This window comes from Sceloporus occidentalis, unplaced genomic scaffold (assembly GCF_023333645.1).
Source record: "Sceloporus occidentalis isolate IW3139 unplaced genomic scaffold, rSceOcc1.0.p SCAF_111, whole genome shotgun sequence".
Taxonomy (NCBI): domain Eukaryota; kingdom Metazoa; phylum Chordata; class Lepidosauria; order Squamata; family Phrynosomatidae; genus Sceloporus; species Sceloporus occidentalis.
The window spans coordinates 717,425-743,207 of record NW_028317091.1 but is presented as its reverse complement, the minus strand read 5'-3'; the positions used below and the strand labels follow the sequence as shown (position 1 = coordinate 743,207).

Sequence of the window (25,783 nt, the reverse complement as noted above, 5' to 3'; positions counted from 1 at the left end):
GTGTGTTAAGAGCAGCTTAAAAGAAAATATGGCTGGGTGCATGACAAGATATATGACTGGAAACATAATGCGCAGATATGGACTGTGTGTATTAGACAACAGTAAACCGGTCTGCTTCACTGTCGCCTGGTTCTATGACAGAATAGAAAAGTGTGTCCGAAATTACAATTTAAAAGGTATTACAGTCGCTCAATGGTGCGATAAACGACAGGTGACTAACCTGCTCAAGCAACGTGAAAAAGTGGAAGTTATTGATGGCTTATCTGAGAACGAGAGCAAGAATGTATGGAAGAGAGTGCAAGACAAAACAATTGTCCGTAGACAAAAAGATGTGGTGTGGATGAGCATTCTGCAGTGTTTGCCAACCAGAGCTTTCCAATACGCTAGGGGGCTCGGTAGAACAGCAATATGCCCAAGGACTGGCTGTGGTGGCGAAGAGAGTGTGATACATGTTTTCTGGAGCTGCCAATATGTGAAAAGTGTTTGGAATAAAATGGCAAAACTCTTTAAAGGGCTGACTGGGTTGAATTCCATCAGCTTTCCTATAATGATGTATGGGTTATGCAAGCTAGAGAAAGAAAAACAGAGGGTTTTGTGGTTACTCCTATGCTGCTTTAAAGAGGTAATATGGGATGTCCGAAATCTGCTAATTTTTCACAAACAGGAGATAAATGTAGAAGACTGTGTTAGGATGATTAAAGGGAAAGCATACTTCTACTTTATGATAGATATAAGACGGTTAGGTGAATTAGATGCAGAAGGAATCTGGAAGACAAAAAAGTGGAAGAAATGGTGCTCTTGATTTCCCTATTAACTGTTTAATCTTCTCATGTATATATTATGTAACAATGTTTCACTGTTAAAACAGACCTTGTGATGTTAACAATGTTGCAGCTTTACTGTGAATGTATTTTGTGCTGTTCATTTCAATAAATGTTCATTTTAATAAAAAAAAAAAAAAATATGTAGGTGGCTAAGAAAACGCACTAACCCAAAGAGTGTTGAAAAAGAAAACAAAAGGCTCACTTAGCGTTGAGTAGGTTTTTGTTGCTTTAATCCTCCCTCTCATTATTTCAAGTCTTTTTCAAAGACCAGCTTCCATTAGTGACTCTTTTTCTCAACTGACAGGGTGCTAGGAACAAAATAAAAAGAGCCTTTATTGGAAATGAAGATGGTCTTACAAGTTTCTTTTCTTTAGGACTTTAAAAAGAAAAAAAAAGTTAACTTCTAAGGCTTAACAGTGTGTGGGGGATTAGCTCAAGTGGTAGAGCGCTCGCTTCGCATGTGAGAGGCAGCGGGATCGATACCCGCATTCTCCAGATTCTTTTTAGAGGCTGTAATTGGAAGGAGGTCAGATTTATTGTACTGCACATATTTTTGCAGTCTTATCTGTTACAAATTGTGTTTGTTGGATGAACCACTCATCATGTTTGTTGGATCAAGCACTCGTCGTGTAGGGGGATTAGCTCAAGTGGTAGAGCGCTCGCTTCGCATGTGAGAGGCAGCGGGATCGATACCCGCATTCTCCAGATTCTTTTTAGAGGCTGTAATTGGAAGGAGGTCAGATTTATTGTACTGCACATATTTTTGCAGTCTTATCTGTTACAAATTGTGTTTGTTGGATGAAGCACTCATCATGTTTGTTGGATCAAGCACTCATTGTGTAGGGGGATTAGCTCAAGTGGTAGAGCGCTCGCTTCGCATGTGAGAGGCAGCGGGATCGATACCCGCGTTCTCCACAAGTTTTTTTTTTTTTTTTTTTTTATTATTATCTAAGACACTGTAAAAACACGTTACACAATATATAAGAGATGTGAATCTTGGGTATGAGTATCTCTAGCTACTTAATAAGTAATTAGAATGAGATAATCAAAATAATGAAGACTCAATGCACTTTATGAGACATATTATATATTTCACTTGATTTATAGGTTACACTTAGTTTTTTTTTGAAAATTGCTCTGTTGTAAAAAAAAGATCTTTTTTTTTTTATTATTTATTTTTTTATTTTTATATTTTTATTTTTATTTTTTTTTTCTCCCTATTTTCTTAGGAATAATATGGGCACCTATATACTTAGCTGATAATTTTTATAACCTATACCTAGACTCCAACTGTCATCTGATCGATGGCATTAATTATCCGCACTATCAGAGGGGAGAATTGGTGCGGTTGTAGGCGAATACATCGGTGGATGTTATCCCTACAAATTTGTTTAATGTTTTTAATTATTGTCTTGTTTTTTTGTGGATTCCATGTTTATGTTTTACGAAAGACATACAATGTGAGACCCATTGGGAGAATAAGTAAGATTGTTAAACTAACCAAAGATGATTAGGTTCGGTACGATAAATACCCAAGGCCTTAATTCGACCCAAAAAAAACATATAGTATTGCAAAGGTTATGGCAAGAAAAAATAAACATATGTTTCCTTCAGGAAACACATTGGCGTCTGGGGGACAATAATACCTTAAGAAATCAGAGATTTTCGTATTCCATACAGGCATCAATAAAAACAAAGAAAAAAAGAGGTGTAGCCATATTATTTTCTAAAGATCTGGATTTAAAATTTAAATACGTAGAAACTGATCCCGATGGCAGATATATTATAGCAATTGTTGAAATTAATAATATATTATTCACATTAGTAAATGTATATGCACCCAATACTTCCCCAGCTCGATACTTATCTAATCTTTTGGGAAAAGTTCAGAAGGTAAAACAGGGTTTTCTAATATGGATGGGAGACTTTAATTGTATATTAGATCACCATCTAGATAAAATGTCTTCAAAGAGAATTATTAAGGATCGAAATCTCCTCCTGCAAGCCCAGAGATTCCAAGCTTTGTTAAAAGCGCATGCGTTATTTGATATTTGGAGAATGGCCCATCCTACAGAAAAAGATTTTACATGTTTTTCTAAAACACATAATTCATATTCCCGTATTGATTTAATTCTGGGAGAATGTAACTTAGCACTAAAAGCAAAAAACATTAAAATACATGAAACAACATGGTCTGACCATAATTTAGTTACTATGGATTTGGAAGAGAAGGGGGAAAAATTTAGAACAGAATGGAGATTGAACCATAAACTAATGGAAAAATCAGAAGACATTGAATATATAAAAAAAGCATCCCAGCTTTACTTTAATGAAAACACACTAACCCAAAGAGTATTGAAAAAGAAAACAAAAGGCTCACTTAGCGTTGAGTAGGTTTTTGTTGCTTTAATTCTCCCTCTCATCATTTCAAGTCTTTTTCAAAGACCAGCTTCCATTAGTGACACTTTTTCTCAACTGACAGGGTGCTAGGAACAAAATAAAAAGAGCCTTTATTGGAAATGAAGATGGTCTTACAAGTTTCTTTTCTTTAGGACTTTAAAAAGAAAAAAAAAGTTGACTTCTTGTGTTTAACAGTGTGTGGGGGATTAGCTGAAGTGGTAGAGCGCTTACTTTGCATGTGAGAGGTAGCGGGATCGATACCCGCATTCTCCAGGTTCTTTTTAGAGGCTGTAATTGGGAGGAGGTCAGATTTATTGTACTGTACATATTTTTGCAATCTTATCTGTTACAAATTGTGTTTTTTGGACGAGACGCTCGTCGTGTAGGGGCATTAGCTCAAGTGGTAGAGCGCTATTAAACTGTGTATTTAGAAACTTTAGGAGAGAACCTATCTAGAGGACAAGAAATGTTTTTGAGTCTTTTCTCATTGATTGCATTCGCAACCATAAAGAGCTTTTCTTTTCTAATATGTAGGTGGCTAAGAAAACGCACTAACCCAAAGAGTATTGAAAAAGAAAACAAAAGGCTCACTTAGCGTTGAGTAGGTTTTTGTTGCTTTAATTCTCCCTCTCATCATTTCAAGTCTTTTTCAAAGACCAGCTTCCATTCCAGCTTCCTTTATGCCCATCTCATGGTGATGGGGCTGCCCTGAGAACAAGAGCAGTATGATCAGGTTTTAAAATAAATTTGTCCGGTGTAATTCACTTTTCCCGCAGTGACAGTTTCTTTTACATAAATAGAATTTTCTGAAGGGACAAATTATACATATTACATATAAAACATATACACTTTATGAAACGATGTGGACACCCCTCCTAATTATTGAGTTTAGGTATTTCAGCCACATCCATTGCTAACAGGTGTATAAAATCAAGCACATAGTCAACCATCTCCCTAGACAGACATTGGCATTATGTCTCCCTTTTCCTCTTCATCTATCTTTGTTCTCTTTATCTCCCAACCCTTTCTCTTTACCTCTCCCTGCTTGTCCACTTTTTCTTTACCGCTACCTTTTGTCACTTCCTCTCCCCTTTTCTTTAATCTATCCTCCTTTTCTTTAATCTCTCCATTTTCATTATCTTTCCTCCTGTTGCTTTTTATATAATCTCTCTAATCTATTCCTCCCGTTTCTGATGTTCCTTGACCAGCCCAAAGAGGTAAGGAATCTGCCCCAGTATTTTGAGGTGGCTATTCAGGTAAGGGGAGCGCTTTAGATGTTGGGGAATATGATTAATGCTATTTGATTTGACCAACTAGCAACAAAGGGTTCCAATAAAAACTAGCTTCCCATACCGGGAGTCGAACCCGGGCGAAAACCAGGAATCCTAACCGCTAGACCATATGGGATACGTGTCTCCACCCTGCACACACCACATGGGATGGTGTATGTGACAGAGCATCCACAGATCCTATAGGAGGTGAACCTTTTTATTTTAAAATACAGCTGTAATGCCTGTCAGTCCGCGGCTGCAGTTCATGAGTTCCTGTTCCAATGATCTTTGTGAGATGCGTCAGAGTTATAGTTTCTTTAGATCTTCCCAGATAAAGTGGTCCTTTTGCTGACCACGGAATTCGCACCTAAAGTCCACTCTTCACTCTGTAGGATCAACCTACCATTTTTTTTCCCGTCTCACAAAAATATAAAGCTTCCTTCGAGCCGGAATCGAACCAGCGACCTAAGGATGTCCGATTATTTTCTACAGTCCTCCGCTCTACCAGCTGAGCTATCGAAGGTTATGCTTCAGTGCGCTGTCCATGCTGACTGTACCTGGAGCAGCCCCTCACTCACCAACAATGCGTGTTACAAGCTAAATCAAGTTGAAGGGTTAACATTGCAAACGGCTTGAAACTTACTGAATAGACCCGAATGTGTAAAAATCTATTTTTGCGTTGGCCGGGAATCGAACCCGGGTCAACTGCTTGGAAGGCAGCTATGCTCACCACTATACCACCAACGCTGGACAGAGAGATAGGCTTTTAATCTAGAGATGGGAAGGTCCGGAAAAAAAACATTTTCCTCCCGTTTTTTTCCAAAGCCATTTTTTGTTTGTGGGAAATGATGTCATATCCCGGAGCTCAGACTCAGCAGCACTCAGAGGATGCTCACTTTCTATGGAGGTTGCGTAACGTTTTCTTTAATTTCATAAAAATGAACCCTGCTGATGATGTCCTGGGAAAGGCTGGGTTTTGTGACCCTTGAGTTTTAGGATAATGTGAGTTAGATCCAGTCTGATATACAACGAAGGTAAAAGAAGTGTGGAACCAGTTTTCACAGAGCCCGATAGATCTGCTACATGGGTGGTTTTAGGAGTTCTGCATATGTAGATGTTATTGTGTCATTTTTCAGCCTTTAGCAGAATTTAGTTTTATGTGGAATATGGAATGTTTCATCAGAACATTTAGAAATGTGGCCGACCTTCAGGAAATGTTAAAAATTGTCATCTTCTGCCTTGGTCCGATCCTCTTCTCTGGCCTGGCTTGTTTCTACACTTAAGCTTCTATAGCGTAGCGGTTGTACTGTTTGCCTTTTCGACAAAGGTCCCCGGTTCAAAACTGGGTAGAAACACTTCTTATCGTTATTCCCATTTAAAATACAGAACCGATGATTCATCACCAAAGAGGGCAATCTGCTCCTCAGTTTTGTACCAGAAGGTGGTGCTGTTGCCCTAGGTCTTGGCCTAGTCAAGAAAATGGTGGTCAATCTACTGATGTCTTTCTTTCAGGTAAATGACTGGTGCTTCACATACTTTTTGCTTTGTTGCTTTAGTGTATTCCTTTGTTTTTCTTGTTTGTAATTTGGATTTTGAGATGATTTTTCCATGATATGTTTGAACCTGATGCAGAACTCACTATAACTATAAAATGAAATACCTGGTCAGTATATTGTGGTGCTATAAAATCTATACATACAATGTAATGTTGTTATAAATACACCTGTTTTGTGATTCGTACGGATAGTTACCTATAAGTTGTCGGTGGCCAGACTGGGGATAACTAAGCAGCACTGGCAGTTTCAGGAATTCCACCCTTCCTCCAGCAATCATCAGATATAGAAGATATAATACTTGATCCCTTTATGCCCATCTCATGGTGATGGGGCTGCCCTGAGAACAAGAGCAGTATGATCAGGTTTTACCATAAATTTGTCCGGTGTAATTCACTTTTCCCGCAGTGACAGTTTCCTTTACATAATTTTCTGAAGGGACAAATTATACATATTACATATAAAACATATACACTTTATGAAAGGATGTGGACACCCCTAATTATTGAGTTTAGGTATTTCAGCCACATCCATTGCTAACAGGTGTATAAAATCAAGCACATAGTCGACCATCTCCCTAGACAGACATTGGCATTATGTCTCCCTTTTCCTCTTCATCTATCTTTGTTCTCTTTATCTCCCAACCCTTTCTCTTTACCTCTCCCTGTTTGTCCACTTTTTCTTTACCGCTACCTTTTGTCACTTCCTCTCCCCTTTTCTTTAATCTATCCTCCTTTTCTTTAATCTCTCCATTTTCATTATCTTTCCTCCTGTTGCTTTTTATATAATCTCTCTAATCTATTCCTCCCGTTTCTGATGTTCCTTGACCAGCCCAAAGAGGTAAGGAATCTGCCCCAGTATTTTGAGGTGGCTATTCAGGTAAGGTGAGCGCTTTAGATGTTGGGGAATATGTTTAATGCTATTTGATTTGACCAACTAGCAACAAATGGTTCCAATAAAAACTAGCTTTCCATACCGGGAGTCGAAGCCGGGCGAAAACCAGGAATCCTAACCGCTAGACCATATGGGATACGTGTCTCCACCCTGCACACACCACATGGGATGGTGTATGTGACAGAGCATCCACAGATCCTATAGGAGGTGAACCTTTTTATTTTAAAATACAGCTGTAATGCCTGTCACTCCGCGACTGCAGTTCATGAGTTCCTGTTCCAATGATCTTTGTGAGATGCGTCAGAGTTATAGTTTCTTTAGATCTTCCCAGATAAAGTGGTCCTTTTGCTGACCACGGAATTCGCACCTAAAGTCCACTCTTCACTCTGTAGGATCAACCTACCATTTTTTTTCCCGTCTCACAAAAATATAAAGCTTCCTTCGAGCCGGAATCGAACCAGCGACCTAAGGATGTCTGATTAATTTCTACAGTCCTCCGCTCTACCAGCTGAGCTATCGAAGGTCATGCTTCAGTGCGCCGTCCATGCTGACTGTACCTGGAGCAGCCCCTCCCTCACCAACATGGTATGCATTGTGTTACAAGCTACATCAAGTTGAAGGGTTAACATTGCAAACGGCTTGAAACTTACTGAACAGACCCGGATGTGTAAAAATCAATTTTTGCGTTGGCCGGGAATCGAACCCGGGTCAACTGCTTGGAAGGCAGCTATGCTCACCACTATACCACCAACGCTTTTTGTTTCCTACGTTTTGGTAATCAATTCCTGAGTGTTAGAAGCTGGACGCGGATGCTAAGCGTGGCAGAGTGCCAATAAAGCTCCAATAAAGTTGGAAGCGGTAACCGTGAGTTTCCTGGCTACTGGCTATTACACTCTTGATATCTCTAAATGAAATTACTAAAACCTGAATTAAACCAACAAGAAATACATGAAACATACGAACTGTATATATATATATATATATAAATACATTAATTTTTTGAAATAACATTCTATATTGCTATTGAAGATACCTTTCATCTTCTGAAATCTGATGTGTATGAATCTGCATATAATTTACACTAATTCGCCTTAAATAGATTTCGGTTTAAAGGCGTATAGACCTTTATAGGTCTCTTCTCTAAAGATAAAAGCGGGCAATGATAATGCCTCCAAAAGGTGACAAAACTGGCACGGGTGATAAAGAGGAAAAATCTAAAATGTCTGTGAAAACAAAGAAACTTCCTCCAATTAGTGCCTACTATTCTCCTAAAAGTCAAACGGATACTTCTGTCTTATCATCTAAATCGTCTCCAGATCGACTAAATGAGATTAGTATAACCAACCCGCCAGATTATATTACAAAAACCAATTTGATGATGGCACTAGATTCTTTATATATTAAAATTAAAGCTGATTTGGACCATAATCTTAAAGAATATAAGGAAGAAATGACCCATATGAAGGTCACTTTAGCTGCTCAATCAAAAGAAATTACTATGTTACATTTGGAAATTAAACAGCTTCAATCTCAAAATGAAGTATTAAAAGCAGATTTAACAAGACAAGATCTTAAACTTGCAGACCTAGAAGACAGGTCACGCAGACAAAATCTTAAAATTCGTGGGATATCTGAAGATGTGATAGAACTGGAACCGTACTTGATGGAACTACTTTCAACATATATAGATTGTCCAAACTACGGTCCGATATTAATTGAAAGAGCCCATAGACTTCCGCTGCCTCCTAACTGGACACAAACAAATACACCTAGAGATGTTATCATTTGTTTTGCCAACTATAGAATTAAAGAAGATCTAGTTAAAGAAATGAGAAGGAACCCTACTAAAATTGCAAAATTTGCATCCTTAACTACGTATCTCGATCTTTCACGTGCAACCAGAATACACAGAAAAAAATATTCTGATATTACTACCTGTTTACGGCAAAATAATATTATTTACTCCTGGGGTTTTCCCACAAAATTACGAATTAATTATCAAGGGAAAATCTATATTTGCAATGATCCTATACAAGCAAAGGACAATTTACTGAAATGGAATCTTACCATATAAGACTCTCTAATCTATAGAAGAAAATTTATGTTGTTTTTTGGTTCTTTTTTATTTAAAATTTTTTATTTATTTTTTTCCTTTTTTTTTATTTTATTTTTTTAATTTATGATATAAAGTATAAGATATTACCATATTATTACCTAAAATACTATTCTAATTGGGAAATATTATGATTGGTTTATTCATTGAGTTGGCAATGCACTGGTTGGAAATTATATGTTATGTGTTATAATTTTAGTCCTGTCACTAAGCTGGTAATGTAATGGTTGGATAAGATATAAATGATATAAATGGTTGATAACAATATAAAAGATACAATAGATTACTTAGGATATAGATTATCACAAATTCTTAAATTTATTTTTTCCTTTTTTTTTTTTCTTAAAAATATTAGATAAAATTATGGGACTCACAGAGACTCACAGAGATATATTAGTACTGTTAATCTTTGGATAAGATATTTTCACAAAGCTAGAATTGAGATATTAGGATAGGAAAATTTAAAAGACACTAATATATACTTATGACACATTATATATATGGGTGAATAGTAATAGATTTATTAGAATAAATCACTTGAGAAGAAGGAGACTTCTATTATAGCTATTAACATAAATTTCCTTTCTGATACATATATTGGCAAAAACCTATGATCATATACTAATATAGGTATGTCTATATATATATATACCACTATACCACCAGCGTAAAGGTCAAATACGCGGTGACATACCCGGAAATACACATACAAATCATTATAAAAGAACAGACATAACGAACAGAAATACTTACAGATCGCTGATTTTGCTGACACACGCAGAGACCTGCACCAATTGAATTTCCTGAAGAAGCCTAAGGGCGAAACGCGTAGAAAAAGACTCAATTGGACTTTAACCTATGCCTGTATATGCATTTTATGCATGAAAAAACTGTGAGTGCATTTCTATTTGGTATATGCTTTTTACCTAAGATACTGCACCATTTTAAGTTTGTTTGTTAGATTTTCATTGAAGAATATTAAAGCCTCTTTACAGTCCATATTGAAGGGTTGGATTTGCCTCTTTTTCTTGTGAGTGCAATATATCACCTAATCACCAATATTGGAAGTACAATCTACACTATATTGTGTTGTTTTCTACCTTTTCCTATATATGTTCCTGCGCCCCATACAATTTTGGTTTGTTCGTATTTTCACACTTTGAGGAAGAGTGTTGTTTGGGAGCTGCGGTCCAATTAGGGAAGTATTATTTTAATTTAGTTTTCATTATACCTCACCTGAGTGACACGTGTTATTTGTTTTTTTTCGTTTCACGACATTTTCTCTATATACCATGCATTAGCAAGCTTCTATCCTATCTATAGAATGCCTGTTCAGCAAATCCTTCATTCCATATTTTAAGGTCAAGGAAACCTTGAAGCTTATTATTGAAACCTATTAATATATCTTAATAATCATTTATTTATGAACAATGATTACATATCTTTGACTATTGCCTATACCAATAATTATATATGGTCCATTTCATATTACTAGGGTTAAAAGAGATGTTAAATGTGTTAGAATCTTTTACAATTCCCCCTGATGATAGGATAATATCCTTATCATATATTTTCAAATACACACATTTACTCACCATTCGTATCACATTCGTATCACATTTATACTACAATCACATCACACTTTAACTGGGACCATATGATAATCATTAGCATGAGACACCCTTTTCTCTACATTTGTTATGGAATGAGAGGATTGTGCTCTTTTTATCATTTCCCTTAATATTCCATCTCCCTTATCTACTTCATACATGTTTATATATCTTACTTATTCTACACATAAGAAAACTTTGATAAACAATACATAATAAAACAAGTATAGCTATAATAACAATTGGATTTAACAATATATTCCCAGCTGCTGATTTTACCGAAGATTGTGACCACATATTTACTGATTTTTTTTAAATTTGACCACCAATTAACTCCAGACATATCATTCCATTGATGTTGAATTTGTTCTAATTCACCTTGTTTATGTTGGAAAACAATTTCTGCATCTTTCAATTGTTGCTTTAATATGGCCAATAATCCCTTATCTTTCTTTATTTCCTCTGTCCATGTTTTCCAAGGAAAATGGTCTATCTGTGTCAGATTAAATTGCTGAGGTAGTGTTCTTAAACTCTCTGTACCTATAGTGGAGACATTAAACTTTTTCCCATCTATCTCCAACTTTTTCAAATCACCTTCTATGCAATATAATCCTCTGTGAAGAGTATCATTATGCATACAATTTGAAAAGAATGCTCTGATCAATGACTCTTCCTTCATTACTTGAAAACAAACTTTCCCTATCTTTACTTGAGTCATTAATTCATGCATAGATGTAACACTTTCAATCCTGGCTTCACATGATGAATGATTGTGAAAACAAGAATGATAGACAACCTTTTCTTGCCCTGGAAGACATATTACTTTAGAAACAAAATGAAGACAAGCTGAAACATCTAATTGTTCCAGATTTTCCCCATCAAATACAAAATCTGTATACCTTAAATTATAACGAATCTAATTTGTCCAACAATGTCTCTTGATGTATCAATGTCTGATGTCAGGAGTCGATCCACCTGAACTTCTCTTATCTTATGCAATAACAATATCTTCTGTGGTAAATCCTTTGTCTGATCATCAATTTCAATTGGCTTTTGGTACTGTTCAAACAACACAGCAATCAAAAAACTCAGCACCAACAACCATGGAAGTAATATGTAACACGCTATTTTGATGTCACGCTTCTTGTATTGCTGTTTCTCTGGAGGTTCTCTGTCCAATAGTAAACAGTTTTGTTCCTCCATTTTCTTGCAGAACTGTGTTCCTGCAAGAACAGAATTTAGTTAGAAACATACAATTTACACTGGTCAACATGTACCCACAGCTTCTGCTGCCTACGGGTATTTTTCACTGTTTTTTTCTGTTCTTTGAACAAGGATCATAACTTGACCCATTGTGTCGATTATTTCAAACGGTCCTTCCCAATTACTTTCCCAAGGTCCTGCCTTCCTAAAAGTCTTAATCATTACTGATGCTCCTTTCACAAATTTAGATGAGTGAGGCGGTACCATACGCTGCATTCTAGACGCTGCGTGAGGAAGGATTGTTTTTAAATTATCCTGAAGTACCTGTAACCACTTAGTTCTTGCAATGGCATCTTTCTGTGGAGTAGACAAAAACGGTTCATGAGGAAAGATCAATGGCATTTTCCTTCCTGTCATTAATTCAAAAGGTCTATACTGGGTAGTTGAGGAGCTTGTTCCCCTAATACTCATCAATACCAGAGGTACTGCATCAACCCAAGTATTTCCTTTATCAAGTAACATTTTTGCAATTCTAGACTTAATCGTTCTGTTCATTCTTTCTACAATACCTGCGGACTGAGGATGGTATGGAACATGGAATTGTTGACGTACCCCCAGTATTGCGCAAACAGCCTGCATGACTTTGCCAGTAAAATGGCTCCCCCTGTCAGAAGAAATCATCCTTGGGATTCCCCAAGTACAAAAAACATGATTCACCAATGCTTTTGCCGTAGACAAAGCATCATCTTTCCTGACAGGCAACAGTTCTACCCACTTAGAAAATACATCTACCACGACTAATGCATACCTGAGACCTTGTTTACCTGAAGGTAGGGGACCTATGTAGTCAATCTGCAATGTAGACCACGGACCGTCTGCAGGTGCAATTCTTAGAAGTGGTGGCTTTTGTCCTTTAGGCCTGGGGTTTACTTGAGCACAAATGAGACATGACTGAACAACATTTTGTACAGAGTCTTCCATTTTGTCCCAATAAAACTTCTCTTTGAGAATTTCCAGCTATTTTTGCTGACCCACATGACCTAAACTTTCATGATTATAGCGGGTGAATTCCGTCTGCAAGTGTTTAGGCACAACTGGAAGTAAATTACCTTGCATCTCATAACAAACCACTCCATTTTCACAAACAAAGGGAGGTGTTATTTTATTCTTACATTCCACAATGAACGGATCTTTCATCTGTTCATCACTAAATGAAGGTAGATTTGCTTCCTTACTCTTTACTGGTAGTATTTCCAACGGTTCTAGTTCCATCACTATCTCTCCTGCCAAAGCTGCTTCCTTTGCTAGAGAATCTGCTTTCTCATTTCCCAAAGCTAAATCACTAGTTCCTCTGCTATGACCTGGTACTTTGACAATAGCATATCGGTTAGGATTTTTAGAAGCAAGCTCAAAAATAGTCTGCAGTGTATCAACATGACTTAAGATTTTGTTAGATGAATCCACAAAACCTCGTTTTTTCCACACTGGTAAGTAGTCTGTTAGTGAACGTACGACATATGAACTATCGCTATAGATTACCAAAGGATCATTGTTTTCTTTCTCGTTAATTTCCAATACTGTTTTAACAGCTTCAATTTCTGCTCTCTGGGCAGAAAAATTTCCTGGTAGTCTATGCTGAATAGCTCGACCTTTCTTTGGAAACCAAATGGCATATCCGGTATAATACTGTCCTTTCAAGCAAAATCTAGAACCATCTACAAATACTGGTTCATCAGTTTCCTCTACTTCTTTTCTAAAAAGAGATGGATAATCCCCCTGAAATGTCTCAACACACTCATGTGATTCACCCTCATATTGCATTAGTTGAGGGAGCACATATTTAGCTTTATGATCCACTTCAATCTGTTTTGGAGACAAAGACAACAACCAATGTGCAAATCTTTGATGTGACACTCCTGGGATACTTTTTTCAAGAAGCAATTTCAAAGTGGAGTGAGGAGTCTGCAGAATTAGTTTGTTAAACCCAACAATATGTTCAGTCGCCTTAACTGCAAAGTGTACACCCACCAAATGTCTTGCACACGTTTAAAACCCTTTTTCTACAGGTGAAAGGAGTTTGGAAAAATAGCCAACTATTCTCCATTCTTTTCCCTGTAGCTGCAGTAAAACTGCTGAGAAAAATTTACAAGTCCCAGGAATTGTCTTAAAGCTTTGAAAGTTGTAGGTACAGGCAAAGCTGCTACTGTTGCTACTCTTTCCTGCAAAGGACGTCTCTGGCCTGGACTTATCAAAACTCCCAAGTACTGAACCTCTTGTTTCAGTAATTGGACCTTCCTTGGATTTAATTTCAATCCTGACTCGTACAACAGATTAAACAATTCTGCTAGCAAGGTGAGGTGTTCCTCTCTACTCTCTGTTGCCAACAAGATATCATCCACATACTGTAGAATACAATCTTGCCTTGAGAATTTTGATAACACTTTTGCCAATGCCTGATGAAACAGACTAGGTGACATGTGCGCCCCTTGTGGTAATCTGCAAAATACATATTGCTCATTCAGAAAAGTAAAAGCAAATTTGTATTGACAACTCCTCTCTATCTGAATACTGAAAAAACCATTACTGATATCCAGTACCGAAAAAAACTTTGCCTTAGCATTCAATCGAGACATGATGTCGGGGGTATCTGCTACAATTGGCGCCACATTTGGGGTACATTTATTAAACATACGCAGATCTAGAAGCATTCTATAAGAATTATCTGGTTTCTTAACTGCCCATAACGGATAGTTTGTCACCGAATTCGATTTGCGTATGACGCCTTGTTGAAGTAGTTCTTCAATAATTTTGGACAAAGGCTCAATTGAATCTGGAGGCAATCGGTACTGTTTCTGAGCTATGGGATCTGTTCCTTCCACTTTGACAACAACATCTTTCATCGTCCCTACCTCATTCTTAGATTGAGCCCATAACGAGGGATGTTTCTGTACAATTTCTACAAGAGTCAAGTCATTACAATCCATTTGTGGCCATACATGATTTGGGGATACCTCCTCAATTAAATTGATAACGCCCACTATACTATAGTCACTTGGATCTATTACTACAGGCCCTTTAAGGTTATTACTTCTCCAAATCACTGGATTCCCTAAGTCAATGACCCAACCTCTTTCTCTCATTACGTCAGCCCCTAAGATATTTTCTGAGCTAGGACAATGCCAGATATCAATTTCAGTACACAAATAGCCAGGAATCTCAAACAAAACACCAGTAACTAAAGTTGCTGAAGTATTACCTTTACCACTAAAACCTACAATCGTGCAAACAGGTGAGTTAGATGTTATAGGTAAAGCTTGATTAGTCACACTTAATTGAGCTCCTGTATCAATTAGGAATGTAATCTCTTTTCCCTGTAATTTTCCCTTGACATATGGTCTGCCACAGTTGTCAGTTGACACTGGAGCTACATAAGTCAACTTACAGAGTGATTGATTCTTATCTAGTCACTGAGAGGGTGTCAGACCCCCCCTGACATTCTTTCCTGTTACATTAGTAGCAGTACTATTTGTTGTGAGCTCTTGCACCTGTCTTATTAGTGGAGTGTATGGGGACGTTGACTTAAATTGTTCACCAGTAGGTGGGACTGTTGGCACCAGCCTATTCTCTTTCCCAAAATTTTGTGTTCTAGGGACAAATTTTCTATTTTTAAGAAATTGTTTACACTGCCACTTCAAATGTCCTCTTTTACCACAATGATAACAACTAACATTTGGTCTGAATATCTTTTGGTTAGTATTATCAAATCGTTCAAAATTAGTAGGATTAGTTTGTGGCTTGTGACAGTCATTCTGAGTTAATTCTCGCCGTTTGTCAATTAGTTCCTGTACTGTAGATACTTTTACCTTTACAGTTGACATTTTCATTGCTCTTCTAATACGATCAATGAATATGGCTGCTTCTTGCAAACTAGGTTTTTCAGAGGCAAGCTGAACTGATACAGGATCTAGATATTTAAATTTCCTTACAAATGCTATAATCATTGCCTGTGTTTCATCTCCATCATCAACTCCCATTACCATTCTATAGGCTTTCTCAAATTTCAACAAAAATGCAAAGGGATCATCTTGAAGATTTACTTTTAGAGATTCAATTAAGTCAAGAGATGGAGATGAGTCACCAGTTGTAAACAGAATTAATTGCTTCAATCTATCCATATCATTTGCATGCACTAATTGACCTAATGCATCCTCTGTAGGTGTGTCCTGTAACCTTTTGGACATATGTGAAGGTATCCATAGCCTAAAAATGGTGTTTCTTTGATTGTTATTTAATTGGAATTTGTCTGTATTTGTTTCAAATACATCAATATTATGGAATGCATCCATCTTATCATCATATTTAGGAATATCTTTGGCAATTTTTATTAATTGATCATTAATTTTTAAAGTCAATTTTGTTGCACTGTCTCTGAGCTTTTGTCTCTCAACTCCTCCTACGTCAAGTTCCTCATCAGAATCTATTGTTGAGGTACCAGATATTTCAGGGACAAAAGATACGCCCTTCTTACCTTCTTGTCTTGTGATAACTGACACCTTCTTATTTTCTAAACATAGTTTAGACAGTAACTGAGCTTGTCTGTCCCTAGCCCTCTCCAAGTTCTCTAATTGCTGAGCTAAAACAAAACAGTCGGGACAGCTGTTAAAGTCGTCAGTACTGTCATCAGGGTTAGATTCTGGTACAACTTTGTTAATCATGCAAATACTTTGTCTAGGTTGTAAATCCTCCACAATCAAGTCATTAAACGTTTTAAACATGCTTAGGACATTTTGTAGTTTCTTCTTAAGTTTATCAATACATAACAATTTCTTATCTATCTTCATATTTTCTAGCTCACATTGTTTGTACATACTAGCCCATAGCTGTGCATTAGTAGGACAATTATCAAATTGAAAAGTTATTTTACTTTTGTTAGCATAAGTTTTTATAAAATCCATGACTTACCCTGTTTAGTGAACTCTCCGTGAGTGGCTGTTGTTTCACGCTGTATGGCTGTCTTGCGTCTGCCGTCAATAGCGTCTCTTAGCACTTGTGGTTCCAATAAAAATCTGAAAGTCTGTATCCTCAAAGGTCCTTTTCTTAATTTTCTCCCGACAGTTTGCAAAAAGTGTACAGATATATCTGCCCTTCCCCCTGAGCAAGCTGGAGGGCAAAGGTCAGGAAAAAATACGCAGGGCTGGCACGCCAGATATGTAATAAAATGTATAGGGCCAATACAAACTTCAAATAATTGGAACACATATAAATGTATGTGCGTCAAAAATAGGCAGAGTCACTTAGATGCAAACAAAGGTAAAACATTTAATACGAACAAAAAATAGAAGAAGAATATAAAAAGTAGATAACAAAAATAATATAAAACAAGTCTTACAAAACCTTGGAGAGGAATTTAGTTCATGACATCTGTCCTATGCATTCCTGAGGATGGAGGGAGGGAGTGTTGGGACGAGAAGAGTCCGTGGATGGCAAGTACATCTCCCCTCTACCTCTCCTCCCATGCTTCTCCAAGGCCTTAACTTATATACACGGTTTGAATAATGATGTCAGTCTTGTCAGTCTATTGGTCTTCACCTAATTGGGTAAACATGCTCACTAAGATCTTTACACGTCGAAACCCTATTTTAGGTGGTGGCTGTACGCATACTGTAATGCCCTTTTAGAGTTACAACTATACCATGCATTAGCAAGCTTCTATCCTATCTATAGAATGCCTGTTCAGCAAATCCTTCATTCCATATTTTAAGGTCAAGGAAACCTTGAAGCTTATTATTGAAACCTATTAATATATCTTAATAATCATTTATTTATGAACAATGATTACATATCTTTGACTATTGCCTATACCAATAATTATATATGGTCCATTTCATATTACTAGGGTTAAAAGAGATGTTAAATGTGTTAGAATCTTTTACAAATGCAGTACCTGTATTCAACCTGCAAGTGGAGCCAGAGTTCTCTAGAGGGTCTGGAGACCATCTAGCGAACTTTTTCTTCTTTATTGTTTTTTTTCCCGGGCCGCCGCTGCCGGTGATCTTCACCATCCTCAAGATGGCGGCGGCCCGGGAAAAAAAACAATAAAGAAGAAAAAGTTCGCTAGATGGTCTCCAGACCCTCTAGAGAACTCTGGCTCCACTTGCAGGTTGAATACAGGTACTGCATTTGTGACCGCTCTCCTGTTTAAAGACATGCCAGTCCTGGCACGTCAATTGTCGTAAACGACTTGTTTTTCTGTGACGTGCCCGGACCGGCAATTGTCATCATAGCTGCCTTCCAAGCAGTTGACCCGGGTTAGATTCCCAGCCAACGCAACATTTTTTTTTTTGCACATCCTAGTCTATTCAGTAAGTTTCAAGCCATTTGCAATGTTAACCCTTCAACTTGATGTAGCTTGTAACACAATGCATACCATGTTGGTGAGGGAGGGGCAGCTCCACGTACATTCAGCATGGACAGCACACTGAAGCGTTACCTTCGATAACTCAGCTGGTAGAGCGGAGTACTGTAGCAAATAATCCAACATCCTTAGGTCGCTGGTTCGATTCCGGCTCGAAGGAAGCTTTATATTTTTGTGAGACGGGAAAAAAAATGGTAGGTTGATCCTACAGAGTGAAGAGTGGACTTTAGGTGCGAATTCCGTGGTCAGCAAAAGGACCACTTTATCTGGGAAGATCCAAAGAAACTATAACTCTGACGCATCTCACAAAGATCATTGGAACAGGAACTCATCAACTGCAGCCACGGACTGACATGCATTACAACTGTATTTTAAAATAAAAAGGTTCACCTCCTATTGGATCTGTGGATGCTCCGTCACATACACCATCCCATGTGGTGTGTGCAGGGTGTAGCCACGTATCCCATATGGTCTAGTGGTTAGGATTGCTGGTTTTCACCCAGACGGCCTAGATTCGACTCCTGGTATGGGAGGCTAGTTTTTATTGGAACCCTATGTTGCTATCCATTTGCTAGTTGGTCAAATCAAATAGCATTAATCATATTCCCCAACATCTAAAGCGCTCACCTTACCTGAATAGCCACCTCAAAATACTGGGGCAGATTCCTTACCTCTTTGGGCTGGTCAAGGAACATCAGAAAGGGGAGAAATAGATTAGAGAGATTATATAAAATGCAACAGGAGGAAAGATAATGAAAATAGAGAGATTAAAGAAAAGGAGGATAGATTAAAGAAAAGGGGAGAGGAAGTGACAAAAGGTAGCGGTAAAGAAAAAGTGGACAAACAAGGAGAGGTAAAGAGAAAGGGTTGGGAGATAAAGAGAACAAAGATAGATGAAGAGGAAAAGGGAGACATAATGCCAATGTCTGTCTAGGGAGATGGTTGACTATGTGCTTGATTTTATACAGGGCAAGGACTGGCCCACCGGGATACCGGGAAATTTCCCGGTGGGCCAGCCGGTCCGTGGGCCGCTCCACCCGGTCGGCCAACATTCAAAGCGGCCGTAAGTGTTGTAAATACACAACACATGCGGCTGCAACATAAGACAGCCGCTGAGCGGCTGCGAGCAAGTTTCAAAGCGGCCACAAAAGGGGTGGGACGAAGGCCATTGGGCGGTGCGTTGCGTGCACAGCAACCGCTTTAATTTCATCAGTGGCCGGTGGAGGCGGGCTGACGGTACAGCAGCTCTTCGTCCCACCTCGCAACTCATTCAACACAGCCGCTGTGCGGCTTCGAGGAAAGTTCAAAGCGGCCATTGCGCTGCCGGCAGTGTGCCTCCACCGGCCACTAATGAAATTAAAGCGGCTGGTGTGCACACAACGCGACGCCCAATGGCCTTGCCGCTGCTCTTCATCCCACCCCCACAAAAGGGGTGGGACGAAGGCCATTGGGCGGCGCATTGCGTGACGGCCGCGCAGTGGCCGCTTTGAATTTTGCTCGCAGCCGCTCAGTGGCTGTCTTACGCTGCAGCCACATGGCGGCTGTGTGGAACATGTTGTGGGGTGGGACGAAGAGCTGCGGCACGGCCATTGGGCGGCGCAGCTCAGCCTCACAGAAGTGTTCCTTGTGACAGGGAAAGGATTGTCACGTCGTCGAGGAGAACAGGACAAAAAAAAACTAAAACACAAAAATGTAAGTACTGGTATTTGTATTACCAAAATATAGTAAAGGGGTTAAAGGGGAAAGCAGACCCATATTCAAGGGAGAGGGGTTTGCCTTCATTAAATTTTAAAATTAAATAATACAAAAGGAGGGGGTGGCTGGGGGTAATACACATGGCAGTGGGGGGGCATCAATAAAAGACAACTGTTCTTCACAAAAGTGTTAGGGGCATCAAGGGAGTGGGTTAGCTGGGGTATCACATAAATCAATGCTGGGGGGGCAATACCCAAGGGTGTGGGGGAATAAATGCACAAAGGGGGCAATACCCAAGGTTGTGTTTTTAGGGGAAGACAGTAATCAATACTAAAGGGGGACCTGGCTGGGGCATCAATACACAAGGGGATTATTGACAGGGGGAGTTAATGACAAAGCAGTGTAGAACATAGTGTTTTATGCTTCAATATGGCAGAGGCTGTCCTGGTGTGTGTGTGTCTGGGTGTCGGTTTCCACTGTACTTACTGTACTAATAAATTGATTTATTTAATGTTTACTTATCCAGAGATAAAACGCACTCCTGAGTTTGTAGTCACTTCAGAGGACAAAACTTTCTAGGCCCAGAAATCAGTGAGAGGAAAAGTAAAGGCATTGTGTTATTTACTCTTATTTTAATCTGCATGTTTTATCACAAAGGATTAATCGCAGAAACTTGAATGGTGGTTGGGATCTTCAGAGTGAAACCCAATTTAGTTTGTTATTCCCTTTGGTTTCACAGTCCTTCCCTCTTAAGAGAGGACCTTTTACTTAAGTATACTATCAGACCACTTTGCACCATGAACTGTGTGCATTTAAAAAAAAAAAAATTAATAATGTATCTGGGATGAGGTATTCATTGGATGATGCAGTGCTAGAACAGTTGTGGCGGTATTAATAGCCAAAAGTTTCTTACAAGAATATCATGAAAATATATTATTCAGTGGAACAAAACAAATATCATGTTTTGTTTCACTGAATAAAATGGAACTTTTTCATCAGTAGCAAATGTTTTGATTTCATTATGTCTAATGTATTTAATTTATTAGGGCCTTTTAACACTTTTGCTTTCTGGCATTTTAATACTAATAATGTGATAAAAATAATGTTTTAAAGCTATTTGTATGGCAAATAGTGTGACTCGGGTATGTATAAGGGGTGCGTGTGGGTATGAGAGCTCGACCGCAAGATAAACGTTATGGGGCTGGTATCCAAATGTTTCCAGGGCTGCTTTCCAGTCCCAGTCCGGCCCTGATTTTATACACCTGTTAGCAATGGATGTGGCTGAAATACCTAAACTCAATAATTAGGAGGGGTGTCCACATCCTTTCATAAAGTGTATATGTTTTATATGTAATATGTATAATTTGTCCCGTCAGAAAATTCTATTTATGTAAAAGAAACTGTCACTGCGGGAAAAGTGAATTACACCGGACAAACTTATGGTAAAACCTGATCATACTGCTCAGGGCAGCCCCATCACCATGAGATGGGCATGAGATGGGCATAAAGGGATCAAGTATTATATCTTCTATATCTGATGATTGCTGGAGGAAGGGTGGAATTCCTGAAACTGCCAGTGCTGCTTAGTTATCCCCAGTCTGGCCACCGACAACTTACAGGTAACTATCCGTACGAATCACAAAACAGGTGTATTTATAACAACATTGTATGTATAGATTTTATAGCACCACAATATACTGACCAGGTATTTCATTTTATAGTTATAGTGAGTTCTGCATCAGGTTCAAACATATCATGGAAAAATCATCTCAAAATCCAAATTACAAACAAGAAAAACAAAGGAATACACTAAAGCAACAAAGCAAAAAGCATGTGAAGCACCAGTCATTTACCTGAAAGAAAGACATCAGTAGATTGACCACCATTTTCTTGACTAGGCCAAGACCTAGGGCAACAGCACCACCTTCTGGTACAAAACTGAGGAGCAGATTGCCCTCTTTGGTGATGAATCATCGGTTCTGTATTTTAAATGGGAATAATGAAAAGAAGTGTTTCTACCCAGTTTTGAACCGGGGACCTTTGTCGAAAAGGTAAACGGTACAACCGCTACGCTAAAGAAGCTTAAGTGTAGAAAAAAGCCAGGCCAGAGAAGAGGATCGGACCAAGGCAGAAGATGACAATTTTTAACATTTCCTGAAGGTCGGCCAGATTTCTAAATGTTCTGATGAAACATTCCATATTCCACATAAAACTAAATTCTGCTAAAGGCTGAAAAATGACACAATAACATCTACATATGCAGAACTCCTAAAACCACCCATGTAGCAGATCTATCGGGCTCTGTGAAAACTGGTTCCACACTTCTTTTACCTTCGTTGTATATCAGACTGGATCTAACTCACATTATCCTAAAACTCAAGGGTCACAAAACCCAGCCTTTCCCAGGACATCATCAGCAGGGTTCATTTTTATGAAATTAAAGAAAACGTTACGCAACCTCCATAGAAAGTGAGCATCCTCTGAGTGCTGCTGAGTCTGAGCTCCGGGATATGACATCATTTCCCACAAACAAAAAATGGCTTTGGAAAAAAACGGAAGGAAAATGTTTTTTTTTTCTTATGTTTTTTTTTCCGGACCTTCCCATCTCTAGATTAAAAGCCTATTTGTCTGTCCAGCGTTGGTGGTATAGTGGTGAGCATTGCTGCCTTCCAAGCAGTTGACCCGGGTTCGATGCCCGGCCAACGCAAAAATTGATTTTTACACATACGTGTCTATTCAGTAAGTTTCAAGCCGTTTGCAATGTTAACCCTTCAACTTGATGTAGCTTGTAACACAATGCATACCATGTTGGTGAGGGAGGGGGCTGCTCCAGGTACAGTCAGCATGGACAGCACGCTGAAGCATGACCTTCGATAGCTCAGCTGGTAGAGCGGAAGACTGTAGAAAATAATCGGACATCCTTAGATCGCTGGTTCGATTCCAGCTCGGAGGTAGCTTTATATTTTTGTGAGACGGGGAAAAAAATGGTAGGTTGATCCTACAGAGTGAAGAGTGAACTTTAGGTGCGAATTCCGTGGTCAGCAAAAGGACCACTTTATCTGGGAAGATCTAAAGAAACTATAACTCTGACGCATCTCACAAAGATCATTGGAACAGGAACTCATGAACTGCAGCCGCGGACTGACAGGCATTACAGCTGTATTTTAAAATAAAAAGGTTCACCTCCTATAGGATCTGTGGATGCTCTGTCACATACACCATCCCATGTGGGCTAGCGGTTGGGATTCCTGGTTTTCACCCAAGCAGCTGGGGTTCGATGGATCTGATGCGTCGCCCCGCCCGATAAGGAGAAGATGCCTATGCCGTACTTAAGAGATCTACACGGATCTACACGGATACGAATACGCCACTCCCATTGATGACGTCGACACGCGCCTCTAGCCAGAGACGCAGTGATGCCAGCACACTATCTCCTTCATTCGGACGGCGAGACGCGATGACGCCGGCCCCTAGTCCCATGCAGTTACATCGAAGACGTAACGATGCGACTGTGAACGGAATGACGCGACCAAAGACGTGACTGAGGACGTGATGACATACCCGGAAATCCTACATCTATTTAAATGGACGCTATATGGACCTTTTTTATAATTTATATTGCCGTTTGATTTCCTTTCCTCCTGATGAAGCCGACGATCCATCGGCGAAACGCGTAGAGAGAGAGAGAAAATAAATTGGAGAAATTTTAACCATATACCGGATGTTTTATTTCCAAAAGCGCTTGCACAATATCTTTTGAGTTGTGCTACATCTTAACTGTAAGTGCAATTTGATCTTTTAAGACCAAGTGACAGAAGATATTGCACCATCCTGGTTTATGTTTGGTTTTACAGATATCGTTTTTCAAGTTTGACATCTGATGAGCCTGAATATACAGTCCTTTTGTGAGTGGTACTTACACTACTATTACATTATTATCTTTTGGATATATTACACTATTGGCGTTGTTTTTGTTTTTCCCCCTATGTATATGCGCTCCAATTTTTCTGGTCTGCATTTGCACGCACTTTGAGGAAGAGTGCTCTTTGGTAGCTGCTTCCATTGGGGGTAATATCTATTTATTTATTAGTTTATTTTTATTTTACTACTACACGTGGATTTGGGTTTCCCTTTTGCGTTCACTTGTTTTTTCTTCCTTTACCTATTTTTCACGTGGGGAAATGGCCCATTTTAGAAGTCAATACACAAGCACGAGGGAACAAAGATCCCTTAGAATTAATACATTGTTTACTCCCAACCATGAAGACGGTAATTCTGCAACCAGTCTTTTCAACCAATTGGAAAGACTGGCGGAGAAAGAAGTCAAAAAATGGTGGGAAGTTACCACTTTAGAACATTATTTGAAAAATAAGTTAATTCCAAGAGGGCTGAGAATTCAAAAGTATCCAGCTTTTGGGCAGGACAATAAAGAATTCATGGACAAATGGAATAATGTCCTAGAAGCATGCTCGTTTGATCTCATGAAGACATTAATAGAGTTACAACAACATACTCTAGAAGAGACAGAAAGGAACATCAGACAGATAGAGGAAGATATACACACACAATTTACTATGCCAGAGATAGAAAAGAAAAATGAAGTTTTAAAATTAAAAATATTAAAAATAGAAGAATCGATTATAGATAATAAAAAGAAAAAATTACAAAGAGATAAAGACGATTATCAGAAGGGTACACACAAAATAGTCCCCAGATCACATAATTCTTTCAGTCAGAGAGAGAATACACATTGGAAACAAATTAAAAGATCACAGGGAAATAGAAACTTTGTTTCTCACCACAACACTTACACACAAAAAGATAGGAATCCAAGATTCCATCACTTTAAAGACAACAAGTTTCACCATGATAGAACATACATGGAGGAAAATCATCCTCCCTTACCAAATAAAGCTAGGATAGAGAATCAGTCTGATAATTACAGACATTCCAGATTTGATACCCCCAAGGACTCCAAGTATTCTTTTTTAGACAGGGAGCGATCCCGAAGGAAGGGATCCATAGAACAACCCCCTATAGGTCTCCCAATAGAAACAAAAAACAGGTTCTCCACATTCCTACACTCACCAATCAAGAAAAGGAAAACCCTAAGAGATCGAGAGGGTGCAGGGGACAGGGACTCAGATTAAAATATCCAACACTAATTTAAACACCAATGATATAGTAAATCTTTCACAAACCACTTTAAATCCGACAGAAATTGCGCTATTGTCGAAAGGCCTTAAGTTTGCGCCCAATAGAGGCCCTAATAGTTTTAATCTTTTTATGGACACTCAAAAATTCATAAGAAAACTAGCGGTTAAACGTTTTTTCTTGAAAAAAGAACAAAATAATATTGATGTCCATGATTGCCATGAGCCCACATTTGTAGATGGTGTTAAACATACATCATTTAGACCAAAATCAAGATTTTATCCAGAACATGAAAAAAGTGGACACATCCAAGTTTTCTCTGATATGCTCCTACAGGAATTTGAAAAAATCGAATTAAATAATAAAAAAAGAAGTTTCAATTTATCCAAACAAGAACAGGAGTCTTTAAAAAAACTAAAAGAGGATAAACAAATTGTAGTAAAGGCAGCGGACAAGGGAGGAGCCATAGTAATTATGGACAGGTCATATTATATTAAAGAAGCCAATCGGATTTTAGGTGATATTACTACGTACCAAAAGTTACCCAATAATCCTACACAATTATTTCAAACAAAACTCTTGAATTTATTACAAGAAGGTAAAGAAAATAAGGTACTAAATATCCATGAATTTAATTTTTTAAAAACAGAA

The 25,783-nt window shown here is 38.4% G+C and overlaps 9 non-coding genes across 9 annotated transcripts; 5 read left to right on the top strand and 4 right to left on the bottom strand.

The window, feature by feature from the left end:
• Positions 1-1,246: 1,246 nt before the first annotated feature.
• On the top strand, positions 1,247-1,319 carry TRNAA-CGC (transfer RNA alanine (anticodon CGC)). Its single transcript has one exon. It is a non-coding gene; the product is annotated as a tRNA-Ala (tRNA).
• A 137-nt stretch (positions 1,320-1,456) lies between these two features.
• Positions 1,457-1,529, top strand: TRNAA-CGC (transfer RNA alanine (anticodon CGC)). The gene has a single exon. It is a non-coding gene; the product is annotated as a tRNA-Ala (tRNA).
• A 3,403-nt stretch (positions 1,530-4,932) lies between these two features.
• Positions 4,933-5,018, bottom strand: TRNAY-GUA (transfer RNA tyrosine (anticodon GUA)). The gene is given in 2 exon segments: positions 4,933-4,968; positions 4,982-5,018. It is a non-coding gene; the product is annotated as a tRNA-Tyr (tRNA).
• A 152-nt stretch (positions 5,019-5,170) lies between these two features.
• On the bottom strand, positions 5,171-5,242 carry TRNAG-UCC (transfer RNA glycine (anticodon UCC)). Its single transcript has one exon. It is a non-coding gene; the product is annotated as a tRNA-Gly (tRNA).
• Positions 5,243-7,379: 2,137 nt separating this feature from the next.
• On the bottom strand, positions 7,380-7,465 carry TRNAY-GUA (transfer RNA tyrosine (anticodon GUA)). The gene is given in 2 exon segments: positions 7,380-7,415; positions 7,429-7,465. It is a non-coding gene; the product is annotated as a tRNA-Tyr (tRNA).
• Positions 7,466-7,624: 159 nt separating this feature from the next.
• TRNAG-UCC (transfer RNA glycine (anticodon UCC)) lies at positions 7,625-7,696 on the bottom strand. The gene has a single exon. It is a non-coding gene; the product is annotated as a tRNA-Gly (tRNA).
• Positions 7,697-18,357: 10,661 nt separating this feature from the next.
• TRNAY-GUA (transfer RNA tyrosine (anticodon GUA)) lies at positions 18,358-18,443 on the top strand. Its single transcript is given in 2 exon segments — positions 18,358-18,394; positions 18,408-18,443. It is a non-coding gene; the product is annotated as a tRNA-Tyr (tRNA).
• Positions 18,444-22,613: 4,170 nt separating this feature from the next.
• Positions 22,614-22,685, top strand: TRNAG-UCC (transfer RNA glycine (anticodon UCC)). Its single transcript has one exon. It is a non-coding gene; the product is annotated as a tRNA-Gly (tRNA).
• Positions 22,686-22,845: 160 nt separating this feature from the next.
• On the top strand, positions 22,846-22,931 carry TRNAY-GUA (transfer RNA tyrosine (anticodon GUA)). The gene is given in 2 exon segments: positions 22,846-22,882; positions 22,896-22,931. It is a non-coding gene; the product is annotated as a tRNA-Tyr (tRNA).
• The last annotated feature ends 2,852 nt before the right edge of the window (positions 22,932-25,783 follow it).